General features: G+C 37.1%; 1 protein-coding gene across 1 annotated transcript in view; it reads right to left on the bottom strand.

The window, feature by feature from the left end:
• The window catches only part of Scrg1 (stimulator of chondrogenesis 1), a 146,674-nt gene that overhangs the window by 19,675 nt on the left and 110,883 nt on the right, over positions 1-16,116 (bottom strand). The gene's annotated exons all lie outside the window — the stretch shown is intronic.

Here is a 16,116-nt window from a genome sequence, read left to right as displayed (position 1 = left end):
GGGAGAAGGGAGAGAAAAAGAGGAGGGGAATGGTTAACATTAGTTAGGAAGATGGCTGAGCACTTCTTGCCCTTTCACAGTAGCTTTGTGGGTTTTTTGTTATTGTTATTGTTGTTTTTCCACAAAGTTTCCCCTCACCATTTAGCTATCTTGTAACATTTCGGTAGAAAATATATTCCAGTTCATATTCTATTCCCCCAGTTTCTAACCCAAAGAGTAATTACCAGTCAATGGAAAGCAACAATAAATAACTGAAAACAGAATCTAGTCTGTGCCTCAGAAGTAAAAGGAATTTCACTCTGTTTTGAGCAGACAGTACTGTAAGTCTAGCATCGGTTTAACTATCTTTTAGTTTAGTTTTTTTTTTTTTTAAATCCAATTGGGAGTAGTGTTCTGGGAAGTAGAAATATTGTTGTAGAATAGGGAACATCTAGACAGATAGTGGGGAAAAGGACTCCCCAGGTTATATTAACAAAGGCATATGGTAAAGAGAAGGTGGCAACTTTGGGTATTATAAGTTGTTTCATATGGCTGGAATGTGAGCTGCAGGAGATAGAAGAGATAGAAAGAAGCAAGTGGATGAAGTACCTCATAAGTCATATTAAAAATTGGCATTTTATCCTAAAAGTGAATAAAAAGATGAAGAAAATATGTTTAAAAGAATGAGCCCCAACTTCAGTGTGAAAGAAGAATGGTGTACAACAAAATAGACTGGAGTCAGAGAGAACAGGGGCTGTTGCAGTAATCCAGAAGAGAAGAAGATCATTAGGAGGTGAAACTGAAGAGACTTGGTGGCCAATTTGGTCATGTTTAGGGTAGAAGTGGTTGAGAGAAAGGGAGGAGACATCATTAGCTTTCAAAGGCTCGGAGCCCTTGAGGATGGTGGTATTATTCATCTAGAAAAAGAATATGAAAGGAAGAGCTGTTATTTAAATATGAAAAGGAGTATAAAAGTTTTGTCCTTAGCAAGAGTGAGAAGATAGAAATGAGTTAGTTGGTAAATGTTGAGATTCCCGATTGCCTCCTGGAGACAATCCTTGAGATGCCCAAGATCACACACACACAACCAGAAAACAACAATAGCAGTGTGATTCTAGTATCTTTGTTTTTCACAGTTATGCCTCTCAGTTTAAAGAGAGATTAGCACTGGGATCAGAATCTCAGAAACAGCATTTAAGGGATGGGTAGACAGTTGGGAAGGAGCATGAGAAGGAGTAGCCAAAGAAGTAGTGAAAACATTGAAAGAGTCAAAGGAAGAATATTTCAAGAAGAACTGAGATGAGTGAAAGGCCACTGGCAGCAGTTTTAGGCAAGCCGTATATGTCCACCTTGATCTGCAGGTGGGTGGAACACAGTGAAATCAACTAAATTGCAGCATTGACCAGCCATGGGAGAGATCAAATCTCTGCCTGATCTGTATTTTATTGAATCTGGATTTCAGGAAAGGAGATGAAAGGTATGTATGCAATGGAGTGTACATTTTCTTTGCATATTTATTAATGTCTCCTGTAATTCTGAAGTAAATAAAGATTATGTCATAAATGGAGTTAATTTTTATGGTACTGGGGTAGATGGAGTTAATTTTATTGTATGATTTAAGTGTGTAGAAAAATTAGAAAAAGGGAAACCAGCCTTCACTCCATCTTAACACCTATCCATCTTGTTTACATCCCATAGATCTGAGAAGTTTATTGCCAAGGCAAGTTAATATTCTCTGCACGTAGATCCTGTTTCCTCTTATTTCTCTGTGTGTCTAATTTTTCCACTCACTCATTGTAGCATTCATTTTTTTCTCCATGCATCTGAATTGACTTTTTATATTCAACAATACTCAAGTCCATACCCTGTCCTTGGCACTGTGCTTTTTGCATGCTAGCTTCACATGGTACACAGCAGCTCTTGGAAATTGTCTCCAGATCACATTCTGAATCATTTAGGGAAGTATTCCCTAAAGAAACACATCTGAACCCTGGCTTCCTTGCCTCTTGCTGTGTTGTCAAATATTTATTCATTATTAGCTGGACTTTCCATTGTTTCAGGGGAGAAATTATTAGACATTCTCAAATTTAAAAAGGCTTGCAATAACAAATAACAATTCATTGTGATGTCCATTGCACAGAGTTGTCCATTATGAGAAACAGCTGAGTTTCAACTAGAGAGTTGCAGCTAGAGTCTGCCCTTGTGACTTTTAATTTGGGGCTCAAGCAAGGCATGGTGGTGCATATCTATAATCTCAGCACTTGGGAGGCTGGGGCAGGAGGATCATCAGTTCAAGGCCAGCTTGGGCTACATAGCAAGAGCCTGTCACAAACAAACAAAACAACAACAACAAAAGAACACAAATAATTTGGGGCTCAAATCTGAATTCACTATTTGTTGTATTGCATATAGAACATTAAAGCATTTTTTGTTTTGTCTCTTAATTGACATTATGTTTACTGAGACCTCTTGTTGAACACAGTTTTATGTTGTTCTGGAGACCACCTGTCCTTTCAAGAAAGCCTCAGGAGGAACCTTCCAAAGGGAACATCTTTCTAACAATGTTTTATTAGTTTACAATAGTCACACAAGGAAATTGGTTGTGACATTTCCATATATGCATATAATGTATCCCAGTTTGGCTCATTTCTTCTATTCTTCACCCTCTTCCCTCTCCCCCTTCTTAAAATGACTTTGATAGGTTTCAGTGCTCCATATTCATACATATATATGTAGAAAATACATTTTTATCCTTTTCATTTACCCTCCTTCTCCCACTATTACCCTTCCCTTAACATCACCTGTTCTACATTCCTGTCCTTCGTTGTTTAAGTGTCTGTTCATTGTTCAGTGGGGTTTTGTCTTGGTATTTTACTTGTGAATATATTGTACCTCCTCTGTTACTCACCCTTACCCCCACCCCCAAAGTGACCATCTTAAGTGACATCAAGTCTCTATTTTTTCTATATGGTGAAATTAGAGTGGGTTGTTCATTATATTTGTATTTCTTTTTTTTTTTTTTTACTTTATCCATTGCTTATACAAAAACAGATTGTTCAAGAGCACAGGAAGATAGCTGTATAATGCTGCAGTGCTAGCTTGTCTTTCATACAACTGTCCTGATAATAAATAACTGTCAAACATCCAGACCTCCCACATGATAATCCACAGAGACCATTCAGATACCTAACATGACTGTGGATCAGACATACTGAACACCACCCATAGGGCATGGAAAAAAATCATGATTAAAACCAAGGCTTTAGAGAAGATACATTGCTTAGGCATTTTTAACTCTTCAGAAGTGTTTTTAAATGCCCATAGATTCCAGAATTATTTGTGCAATTCTACTTTTTATATTATACTTCCCATTAGGTATTTGCAGTATTTGTCATTTGAATATAAATCACTATTCTAAAAACATTTTGTAATTAATTTGAAGCCATCCTAGAAAAGCATACCTACAATACATACCCCAGAATATATGCCTCTGATTTTTATAACAGGATTTAATCAACTAGATTTTCTATTTAATGTTTTAAAGTAAAGAATAATTGAAAACTTCAAGCCTATATTTTAAGTAAGGCCATCCAAATATACTTTCCATATTTCTAAAAAAAATTTCCAGCTATAATTTATATTTTCAGTAATGATAGGTGTATGTGTTTTATTTATATAGATATATTTCATTACTATTAAATCCAATCAGGTTTGTTGCAAATAGAAAACACAAATTAGTGACAGACATTTCATATTCAATTCAAACATTATGTTCAAAGTACTGGTGTTAAATTTGAAAGTTATCTAATTAATATTTAAAAAAACAGCAAACTCCTTCTAATCAGATGAAGTATCAGGAGGTATCTTAGATATAAACAATTTCATATATCAGAAATCTTAGGCTTGCAAAAAAAGAATGGGAACACAAATAAACTGTCCCTCTGACTTCCACCTGGAGCCCATGCATATGCCCTGACTTAGAATCTGCTGCTTGTCTGTCCACAATTGACCCCTTTTTCTCATTTCCCTCAGGCTTAAGTCCTTCTGGAATCTTTGAGGTTGGCAGTATAGGGAGAAACAGCAGCTGGTTTCGGCCTTCACAGTTCAGATCCTCCCAGGAGAGAGGTAGGACTTATTTTATGTGAGTATCTTTGACAAAAGGGATTCTGAAATAACTACATGAATTAAAAACTAATTCACAGAACATCTGTTGAAATAATAATGAACTACAAATGAGATTGTCTTTTTAAACTAACTCATAATCTTTCATCAGTGAAAAATAAACTGTTTTATTAACTTAATTATTTTTGGACTCTGTGAAAGAGTTTTTGTCTTGATTAGAATGATTTAAGTTTTCCTTAAGATTTCCACTGAAACTGGAACATTTGTGCTTAGAATGGTTTGTGCAACTGGGTTGAACAACATAACCTCTATTACCCAAACTTAGCTTCATGCCACTGAAGTGAAACTTATGAAAACAGACTGCCCAGAGGAGTCTCCAGTGAGGCCCTTGGGGAAAAGCAGAATTACCAAGTAGTTGGTAGTGTAAAATGCTGAGCTGCTGCTGCTACAACTACAGGAAATGACTACAGGAAGAGAAATGCTTTCAAGAGGTATTTGCATCTGGGTGCTGGTGGCTCATGCTTGTAATCCTGGCTACTCAGGAGGCAGAGATAAGGAGGATCAAAGTTTGAAGCCAGCCCCAGGCAAATAATTCAGTGAGCCCCTATTTCAAAAAAAGCCCATCACACAAAAGGGCTGCTGGGGTGGCTGAAGGGGTAAGAGTACCTGCCTAGCAAGCATGGGAGCCTGAGTTCAAACGTCAGTGCTGTCAAAAAAACCCAAGGCATTTGCATTGGGTTGCAATTTCAATGGTGTCGTGTGCTGGGGAACTGTTAGGGGTCTCAGATAGGCAGCTCTGGCTATAATGGTAGAACCAGGAGCCTTTTTGACCAAGGCTTTTAGTCAGAATAGTGAATATGAGCCCTCTTTCTACTGGGCAGAGTTAGTAAAGCTTAACCTGGGAGTGATAAACTTTTTCATGGAATTCATGCATAGAGGTCATGAGCACCTTGAGTGACATGATCTATAAACTACAGTGGAAGCCAGGTGTGGTGGTTTCATGCCTTTAATCCTACCTACACTAGAGGCAGAAATTGGTAGGATCATGATTTGAGACCAGCCCTACCTAGCAAAAAGTAAGCAAGACTTCATCTCAACCAGTAAAAGCTGGACCTGATGGTATGTGTCTGTCTTCCCAGCTATGTGGTAAGTATAAATAGGAGGATTGCAGTCCATGCTGGCCCTGGCATAAATGTAAGATCCTTTTTGAAAAATGATGAAAGCAAAAGGGGCTCAAGTGATACAGTGCCTATCTAGCAAGAACAAGACCCTGATTTCAAACCCCCCGTACTGCAGAACAACAAAAAGTACCGTGGAAATTAGTCAGAAAAATGAACATCAAGAGAGAAGTGTGTTGGCTGTTTCCATAACTTGGCTATTGTGAATAGTGCCGCAATAAACATGGATGTGCAGGTGCCTCTGGAGTAACAGTCTTTTGGGTATATCCCCAAGAGTGGTATTGCTGGATCAAATGGTAGATCGATGTCCAGCTTTTTAAGTAGCCTCCAAATTTTTTTCCAGAGTGGTTGTATTAGAGATAAGGGCAAAATAGTTTCTGCTGGGTATTGAGGGGGGGAGCGGGAGGGGGTGGAGTGGGTGGTAAGGGAGGGGGTGGGGGCAGGGGGGAGAAATAAACCAAGCCTTGTATGCACATATGAATAATAAAAGAAAAATGAAAAAAAAAAGAGAGAAGTGTGTCAAGGAAAACTGTCCAGTTTTAGAAGCCCATAAAACATTTAGAATGAATTATAATGTTAGCATGGAAATAAACTTTGGCAGGAAAAGAAGCCCAAAAGGAAAGAAACTTCAAAATAACCTCTTTAGTTTCTCAGGGGTCTATAAGGGTGCTGTACTAGCCGTGCATAGAATCATAGCCCAGATCCACGGTTTGTTGGCGGCAATCCTACTTGCTTAACAAACAAACCTTGAAAGATGGAAAGATTAAGTGTGCAAGTGTGCCAAAGTATGTGCTGTGGTAGGTCCTGAGTCATTACCCTGATATTCCTAAAGTTGTTTCATAGGTATAAGCATCTGGTTGGTTGAGAATATTAACAATAACAGCAATGATACTAGGTACTACCACTGCCAAGTGTACTAAACACTTTACAAATGTCATTTTATTTAATCTGAGCAATTTACTTTTATGAGAGAGTTTTCAGAGCTTCCAAAGGATTAGGCAACTTTGTCCAAGATCACACAGCTGATAAATAGTGGAGTTCAAACTGGGAACCAAGAAAAAAAGAAAAAAACTCAAAAGCTATGCTCTTAACCTATTTGCCTTAATAAATAGTGAAAGGAATAGAATAGGAAATTGAAGAGTATAAAATAATCCTATTTTTTTTAAGTGGTAGACCATAATTTGAGCATGAATGAACCACACATGTTCTCTGTGAACTACAGAGTCAACATTCTCTTACTCTGCCTCCTCAATCTATTTTCTGTTAATATGTGCCTTGAAATGATTCTTACCTAAACACTTACAAACTTAAATCAGCTGAACAGAGTTTTATACAAAGTCAGATATAGAAAATTTCCAGAATGTCAGTCATTTCTAAGTGGTTATAATTCTGGGAGTAAAATTATAGTACCAGATATTAGTGCATATTTGTTAAATGAATGAATGAGTTAATGAATAAATGAGGGAATGGATAAAATTCCTGGGTAGAGGGTAGGTTTTTGGGAATTACTCATGAAATAATTATTCTGCTGAGTACTAAAGGTGAAATCTAGCAGCTAGCCACCCTCTTTCCTCACAGCCCTCTCCAAAGGGTAAGCTTCTGGTCAGGCTTGGCTACTGAAATCTACTGAAAATCCTTAGTTTCCTCCTTTATAAAATAAGGGGCTTAATGGATAATTTTTTATGGTCTCATCCATTTCCTACTTTCCATGAGTATCTGATATCGGTGTCTTTTATTAAATATATTTTTATTGTAGGTGGGTTTAGATTTATAGAAAAATTAGTAATTTAGTATGAATACTTCCTGTATGCCCTAAGCCCGTTTTTCTCTGTTACTTAATTCTTACATTGTTATGAAAAATTTGTTGTAATTAATGAATCACTGTTAACACTTTTTCATTAACTGAAGTCTATACTTGATGCATTTTTAGTTTAATCTTTTTTTTTTTTTTTTTTGGCAGTGCTGGAGTTTGCACTCAGGGCCTACACCTTGAGCCACTCCAGTTACTCCCTTTTGGTTATGGTTTTTTTTCAAGTTAGGGTCTTGTGGGACTATTTGCCCAGGTTAGCTTTAAACCATGATCCTCCTGATCTGAGTTTCCCGAGTAGCTGGGATTACAGGCATGAGCCTCTAGCACCTGGCTGCATTTTTAGTTTTTACCAATTTTTTTTTTTTTCCTGTTCAGGACACCACATGGTATTATGTGGTGTCATGTCTCCTTAGGTTCCCTTTCACTGTGACGGTTTCTTAGACTTTTCTGTGTTTATTACCTTGAACAGTTTTGAAGAACACTGGTTAAGTATTTTGAAGAATGTCTCTAAACCGAGATTTGTTTCGTATTTGCTTTATGATTAAACTTGGCTTCTGTGTTTTGTTTTGGTTTTTTGAGCAGAAGACCACAAAGTTTAAGTGCCATTTCATCCCATTGTATCATACAAGTACATAAGTATGTACATACTATGAATGTGAATTACCACTGCTGTTGTTAACCTGAGCTAGTTTTTGTCAGGTTTCTTTACTGCAGGTTTACTTTTTTTCCTCCTTTTCCTTATAACACTTTTTGGAATGAAGTCACTACATACACTGCACTCACGAAGAGTGGGGAGTTATGTTCTACCTCCTGAGGGCAGAGTATTTTTCTTGTGCACAGATTTTTCTGTTCTCCTCATTTATTTACTTATATCAGTATAAACTTAGGCATTTTTATTTTATACTTTGTATTATAATCCAGTGTTGCCTAAATTTTTGTTGTTGTTGCTCAAATTGTGCCAGTTTTGACCATTGGAGCTCTTTCAGATGCCTTCTGTTCCCCTTTGCCATATTCCCATCAAAGCAATAGTTTTGTTTCATTTTTGTTGTTATTGTTGAATACTTAGTTGTTTTCTGATGCTATACGATGCTCTGTGCTCATCTTTTCTAATTCAGTTCCAGTTCTAGAATCAGCCATTTCTCCCTGGCTTCTTTTATTAGGAGATGAGTTAAAAACCAAGATCTGAGTGCTAGGTTGCTCATTGGTACTGATGTGTCATAGCTTCTCGGTCCTTTCAGTTGACAGATCAAGGAAATGCATGGAAATAACCTGCATATGCTATAAATATTTCTCTATCAACCTAAGCATGAATTTATACTGATCTCTCCAGCTGTAATCCATTATTGTGTGAATCATTCTAGCTTTCTACCTTTGCTGCTCTGTAACCTTACTTAAGCAGTAAAAACTCTTAACTCCTACCTTCTGCTGTGTGTTTAATTGTTCAGTTTCAGTAAACATGTATGATAGTATCAGAACTGTTAGCCCACACACTGTGGATGCAATTTTGTTAACTGGAGTACAGTGTTTGTATATAGTATCTTTTGCCTTTAGTTTTACAAACTCCACTTATTTCCAAAGTTATTTAGGTATGCACCTTTACCCTTACAATACCATTAAGTAAGGTAGTTTCGGACATCTGTAATAATACACTTAGATTGTTTTGTCACACATTTTATATTCCATCTGGGATTTCCCAAACTCCTAAATAATTGTTTGTTTGTAGCTTGCATACATTAAATTTCAGTCTTTGTGCTATAAAGGGTTTGTACAAATATATAATGTTATGTATATGTCATTAGATTATGGTACAAAATAGTCTCACTGCCCTAAACATCTCCTGGGCTTTACCTATTCAGTCCTCCCCTGACCTCTTGGCAACCACTGATCTTTTTATTATCTTCATTGCATTTTCTAGATGGTCATATAATTGGAATGGTATAGTATGCATACATACTGATTTCTTTCACTTAAGATTATACATTTAAGGTCAGGTGTAGTGATTCATGCCTGTAATCCTAACTACTCGAGAGATGGAGATCAGGAGGATCAAGGATGAAGGACAGCCCAGGCAAAACATTAGCGAGACTATCTCAATCAATAAGCTGAGCACGGTGGTGCCATGTGATCTCAGCTATGCAGAAGACTGTACGTAGGAAGAGTGCAGTATGAGACCAACCGCAGCCAAATATAATAGACTGTACCTGAAAAATAACATAAGCAAAAAAGGGCTGGAGCATGGCTCAAGTGGTTGAGGGTCTGCCTAGCAAGCACAATTCCTTAATGTATTTTTTGGGCCAATAATTTGTTTCTTTTTATCAGTGAATAATACTCCATTGTATAAATGTACCACAGTTTCTTTATACTTTCACCTGTTGAAGGACATTTGGTTGTTTACAGTTTTGTGCAGTTAAGAATAAAGATGCTTGCTATAATTGGATCTGAAATGTTCCCCCCTCCCCACCACCCAAAGACCTATGTGTTAATGTCTTGGTTCCCAGCCTGTGGTGATACTGGGAGGGAGTAGAAACTTTAAGAGGTGGTGGTTAAGACCTGGAGGCATGGAAATATTGAGACCCTGCCTCTTCCTCTGTTTTGTTTCCTGCTTACCTCCTCCGCCACATAATCCTGTGGTCAGATACTCTACCACCACAGGCCCAAAGTGACAGGGCCAAACAACCATGAACTGAAGCTAATGAGCCAAAATCAACCTTATCCCTTTTTATGTTATCTCAGATATTTCTTACAGTAATGGAGAGAGGGTATACACATCTGTGCGCAGGTTTTGTGTAAAGTTTGTTTTTTTTTTTTTTTTTTGTGGCAGTTCTGGGGCTTGAACTCAGGACTTCATGCTTATAAAGCAGGTGCTCTACTGCTTGAGCCACACCTCCAGTCCATTTTGGTCTAGTTAATTTGGAGATGAGGGTCTCACAAACTCTTTGCCCAGGATGGTCTTACACCTCAATTCTCACAATCTAAGCCTCCCAAATAACTAGGATTACAAGGCATGAGCCACCAGTATCTGGCTGAACATAAGTTTTTGAGTAAATTGGTTAATATATTTTTAACATTTATTTTTCAGGTTAGTTGAGATTGTTGATTTGTAATCATCTAGCCTTTAATCTCAAATATAGCTATTTGAAACAATAAACACATTCATATAATAAATCTGTTCAGAATTAGGTATCATTTGGTATAAAAGGATAAATAAAGAACCCATAACTATTTTATGGAATAAGAGAACGTTAATACAGGGTGATTTAGTAATATTTACATTTAATGTTCTTTGAAATATGAGCAGGCTGGTGGCCTGCCAAGATCATTTCTTTTACATTGCAAACAGGGAAGTTTATAAGTGTTAAAATAGCTTTAAAATTGTATCTATATTACCCTCTCAGTAATAAAAGATTTCAAAATTATATGTTTGGAAATTCAAATAAAAGCATTTATAGGTTAAATAATAAATAAAATAATGAAATAATAAATACAACACATTGCTAGATGACTAAAACTATCTCCCTTTATGTGTATACATATACACATAAGAGGACACATGAAATACCAAGGAATGTCACCAATGGAGATATTGTCCCTGGACAGTTCATCATTAATATATGCAGAATAAGAATATAACTCGTTATTCTAAAAGATAAGGATATGTGTTAGAGTGAGAGTAAAATATGCCCTCTAAAATCTAAAACAAAGTAATAATTCCATATAAGAAAGGGAAAAAAAACCACCTTTCTGTAACATTATCTTTTATCAAATGGCAAGTTAGTTTTTGCCTTTAATAGTGATATTCTGAAGAATTCCTTTGGGAAGGAATTAAAAAAAATTTCTATCAGATTGTTATCACTTTACAGACTTTTCTATAGTTTCCCATTATGCCTTTTTGATTAGCCCAGTAGGGCTCAAGTATAAATATCCCAGTATCAGAAAGTTTTGATAGTGTAAAAAGGTTTATTTTGTATCTTCAGTAATTTTGTGTCTATGGTTTATTGTATGTCTTAAGTTACTTGATACAAAAATTTGAGAAAATGAACAAGGCCTAGTACCAATGAGAATGAGGAGTTTAAGAATAACATATTGAACCAGTGCTGGTGGCTCATGTTTGTAATTTTAGCTACTTGGGAGGTAGAGATCAGAAAGACTGTGGTTCACCAAGCACTGGTGGCTCACTCCTATAATTCTAGCTTCTCAGGAGGCAGAGATTAGGAGGATCAAGTTTCAAAGCCAGCCTGGGCAAATAGTTTTCGAGACCCTATCTCAAAAAAACCCATATATAAAAGGGAGGGGGCTGGTGGAGTGGTTCAAGGTATAGGCCCTGAGTTCAAACCCTAGTATTGCAAAAAAAAAAAAAAACAAAAAACAAACGACTGTGGTTTGAAGTCAGCCTGTGAAAAAAAAAAGTAAGACCCTATCTCAAAAATACCCAACACAAAAAAGGGCTGGTGGAGTGACTCAAGTGGTAGAACACCTGCCAAGCAAGCGTGATACCCTGAGTTCAAGCCCAGTAACACCAAAAAAAAAAAAAAATCCAAAAACATACTAGTTTAATTTATTTCTCCTCTCCATGGAAATCATGGAGAGTGTCAGAAAATAATAAGTCTAAAAACATCTCAGTCAATGCTGGTATTTTCTGTCCTGACCTGAAAGGTTCTGAGATTTCTCCATTAGTAGGGATTTAGTTTAGAAGAAGGAAATCAGAAGAGAATTCCAAAGAGTGCGACTTTTTCTGAAGCAGAGTAGAATTTATGATGCATCAGACTGGAGTTTCTTAGATATACATATCCTTTTTAACATACAAAGTTATAACAAGGAAATTTTTCTTCTGCCTCATCTTTCATTGCATCTTCTCCCCGTGACAGGGGATCTTCAGATGCTTAGTTGCTTCCAATATCGTACAATCTCCTCTGTGCTTTTCTCTTTCTCTCCCTTGTTCCCACACCACTTTATTAGTGTTATGCTCTATATCCTTCCACATTTTATCTACCTCTCATATACAAAGATAAACAACCTGGGCCAAAATATTTATAATCAATGATTTTTAAAGTACTCTAACCTCCCAGTAACACTTGTAGTGATTCAGAACTTTGTTTTTAAGCAGGAAAAGCAGCATGACAAACCAAGACATTGTATCCTGGGATCTTCTTTGATAGTTTCCTGAACACTCTTAGTTATTCCAATATAAGATGACTAGAGTTATATGTCTTTGGGTAAAGAACATTTTATAGCCTTATGAAGGTTGTTATTTCCAGTATCCTCCTAATATGCCAAATTAACTTTACCTAAGACCAAAAATCTTCCAGGAGGAAAGGGATCAAGACCTTATCCCCATTCTATTTGATACTCAACTTTATCTGAACTTTCAGAAGGGTGAGGTAGTCCTTATTGAGATCCCAAAGAAGAAAGAGGGAGTCTGGCTCAGTGACAGGCTCAATGCCAGGGCTTCAAAGTTTGTGAGGGAACAACTTGTTCCAGGTACTATGTGTGGCTGAGGTTTGAAACCCAATTATACCAAGCCACCTTGGCAAAGCAGTCATGTTTGAGGAACAGTAGCTAATTGTGTGAGTCCAATAAGCTGCCATTTTTGGGCATCCATGTGATAGTGCTACCCTGCTACTTGCTTAGAATTCTGCAGCAGCAAGGATATCCTTACAGCAGAACAAGCATTCAGTGGAATCTCTTAGAACCATCGTATTATAATGATACTGTGTAGAGTGATTAAAAACCAGAATGTGTAGATTGGGGATGTAGTTCTGTAGTAGAGTACCTGCTTTGCATGCACAATGCCCTGGGTTCAGTTCCTAGCACCACATCAAAACCAAACCAGTAACAAAACAGAGCCTCTTAATAGATTGATCAGTTCTTTCCACATGGAAATTGAAACAAGACTACTCCTTTTAGACAAAGCAAGTTCCCAGAATTCCTGGTCAATTTTGGAGATGTGGAGTCCTAAAGAAAAAGACACTGAATTAGCTGTAATATGGAGGAAGGAGGCTTGAGCAAGTAATTGCAAAAAGTAAAGAGAAATACCCAAATTTTGATTCAGATTATATTTAATATTCCAGTTCATTAAGTATTTGCCAAATTTGTTTGACCACTGATCTTTGTTTGTCTGTTTGTTTTTGTGATGCTGAGGATGGAATCCTGGGCCTAGTGTGTGCAAAGCATGCACTTTACCACTTAGTTACAACCTTAGTCCCAGAATTTTTTTAAACTAAATATATTGAGGATTAGATTCCAAGAAACACTTGGAAAATGCTTTTCAGCCGACAGAATTTTAGGAGCTTAGTAACTATTTGTTGAATGAATGAACTGACTTATCACTACTTTGACAAAGTTACTAAAAACCTAACAACCATTTCTTTTGCAGTCTGTACCTTACAGCTGCAGAATAGGTAACTACAGAAAGTTCAGGAAGCATGAGAACAGTAATGACAGGGAATTCTTGACTAGGTTTGCTAAGTCCATCCTCAGGTATAAATGGTAAATAAAATTCCATTGGTAAATCAAGTTTAACCCATATGTTCCCAAATCTGACCAACCTGGAGTGGGATGTAGCTGTACAGGGCCATCTCCAACCACACCAGTTGAATCACTCACCCCTCATTTCCACATTGCCCAATCCGAGGATACATAACATATTTATCAACCTCTATGTCTTCATACATTATATAAGTAAAGGAAATGTGTTCCACTACTCAGTATATAAATAGAAACTTAAAATATTTCCATTCTATTCTCTAACTAAACTAAGCTAGAGATCATGAAATTGCTTGCAGACTAATAATATAATTTGTAAGGCAAAATGTTCATCAGTCATTCTAATAATTTCTATATCATTATTGATTTTTAGAAATTACTGGATTGGTGTTACATGTTACTTGTAACTAAACGCTACTTGTCTCTAAGCTATAATTTTTTTGGTGGTGAGGAGGAGAGAAGTACCAGGGTTTGAACTTATGGCTTCATGCTTTCTAGGCAGGCACTCTACCACTTGAACCATACTTCCAGCCCTCTATATTACAGTTTTATAGAGCAAAACTCACCAAACTCTTCTAGTGGCTTCTCGATTAAAGTTATGGTCATTAGGTCGGGGAATAGGCACTTGCTTCAACAAAAGTGTGACTAAGTGTGCAGCCCCTTATGTCCTGTATGCTAGTGCTTCTCATATAGCCTTTATCTGGACAGGTTTCATCCTCTTCAATAACATTGCTACCAGCCCAGCCTGACCCATTACTCCTGTCAGCTCTGGGTCTCTCTTGAGCAATAGGCAGACATTGTGTTTGTCTCAGCTACCATCTTAGTCTGCTTATCTCATGATGTCTAGATGCATCAGTACCAAGTCCCATTACTGCCTATGCAGTGGCTACTAGATGATTTTGTTGAGTGACATGTGGTCTATACTAAGCTATTTATTATCAACCATCAGTGCAGTGTTTATTTAACCAGCAATAACACCATGGTTCACCCCCTCTGAGTAGTTCAGAAAGTCTCAAACTCTTCTTTCACATATCTTAGAAGAAGGCCATGAATGCTCTTTTATCTCCTGATTTCTACCATTTCTTCTTATGTGTTTCATCTCCACAAAGTGGCTCCCATTTTTATGTGTTGATTCCTGGAAGCATTTACTGTTTTTTTGCTTTACTTTTTAAAGTCACTTATTTCCCTTATTGAAAGTCTATCTCTGAGCTGAAGTATGAGAAAATCTCCATTACTGGTGTGAGTGGCCTATGGTTGCCAGGCCAAGGCTGCCTTATTCTCTTTGTAATTTGCTACTTATTATAATCCCAAGTCTCTGTATGACTATATCGGAAAACACCCTCAATTTACTGTTGCCTACAATAGTTTACCATCTTCTGGATTACAACTCTACATTTATGTACTAGAAAATATGTTTCCCTAGATAGATTACAAGAAATCTTTGATCCCCAATGGTTTAAGAGAATTGTTTTCAACTTGGCTGCACATTAGAACTATAACTAATTGAGTATTACCAAGTCATGAAGAATAAAATCCCATGGTTGAATTGGATCTGTATCCAGTGTTGGCAATCTTTAGTTTGGGGATCTCTTTTGGGTCCTAAGAAAGTACTCAATCTCCTTCAGCTGTCTGGTCCCAATGCTAGATCTACACATATGCTCAGAGGGATTAAGTCTTAGGAAATTCATTTACAGCTTAGGCTTTTGCTTTGGGTCTCCTGATACTCTATTAACTACTCTTATGGACATGAGCATGGACACAGAATTTTCTTGAGGTTGAGCCCATAAGTTTCATTAAAAAAAAAAAAACTGACATCATAAGGAAACCACTTTTAGTTGCTCCATTTCCTGGAACCCACAGCTGGCAAAATGCCTAGGACAAGATGTATTCAATTCAAGTCATAGCAGAGTTGTTAGGAGAAGCAGATGGCCCACCTAAGGTGAAAAAATTACTTTCTTGTGGGAAAGGCAGGTGGTTTGTTCACCTCCTCTCTTGGAAGGTGGAAATGTGCAGAGGCAAAATAAATAAAACACATTATAAATGCATTCCACAGATGAACAGAATAATTGTTGCTGAATAAGGCTACAGGAGGCATCTTCCTGCCTCCAGGCAAGCTAGAGGAAGTTGTCACACATATATGAAAGTGCTCTCAGAGATTGGAAAATCATTCCATCAGAAGAACTAATAAGAACCAACATGTAATTGAAAAAACCAACCACCAATAACCCTCACTGAGAGTTGGTAACAAAGAGCTAAAAAGATCAGTCATAGTTAAGATAAGCCAGAGTAGGTTCAAGAAAATGACCTAATATACGGCAAAGCAAGAATTGTGCTCCAGCTGAAGAAAAATGGGATTAGCATTGATGAAGGATCTGCATTTATTTGGGAAAGAGACATTAGGCGGTGAGAATTTTTTTTATTGATTAACACTTTTTAGATGAAAGGAATACTTTGCCAGGGAGTTATTTGTCTTTAAATCACCTGGAAAAGCACATTTCATTCGTAAGGGTTTTCTAATTCCTGGATGAAACATGCCTCATTTAT

This window comes from Castor canadensis, chromosome 14, assembly GCF_047511655.1.
Source record: "Castor canadensis chromosome 14, mCasCan1.hap1v2, whole genome shotgun sequence".
Taxonomy (NCBI): domain Eukaryota; kingdom Metazoa; phylum Chordata; class Mammalia; order Rodentia; family Castoridae; genus Castor; species Castor canadensis.
This window is presented reverse-complemented; position numbering and strand designations above follow the sequence as displayed.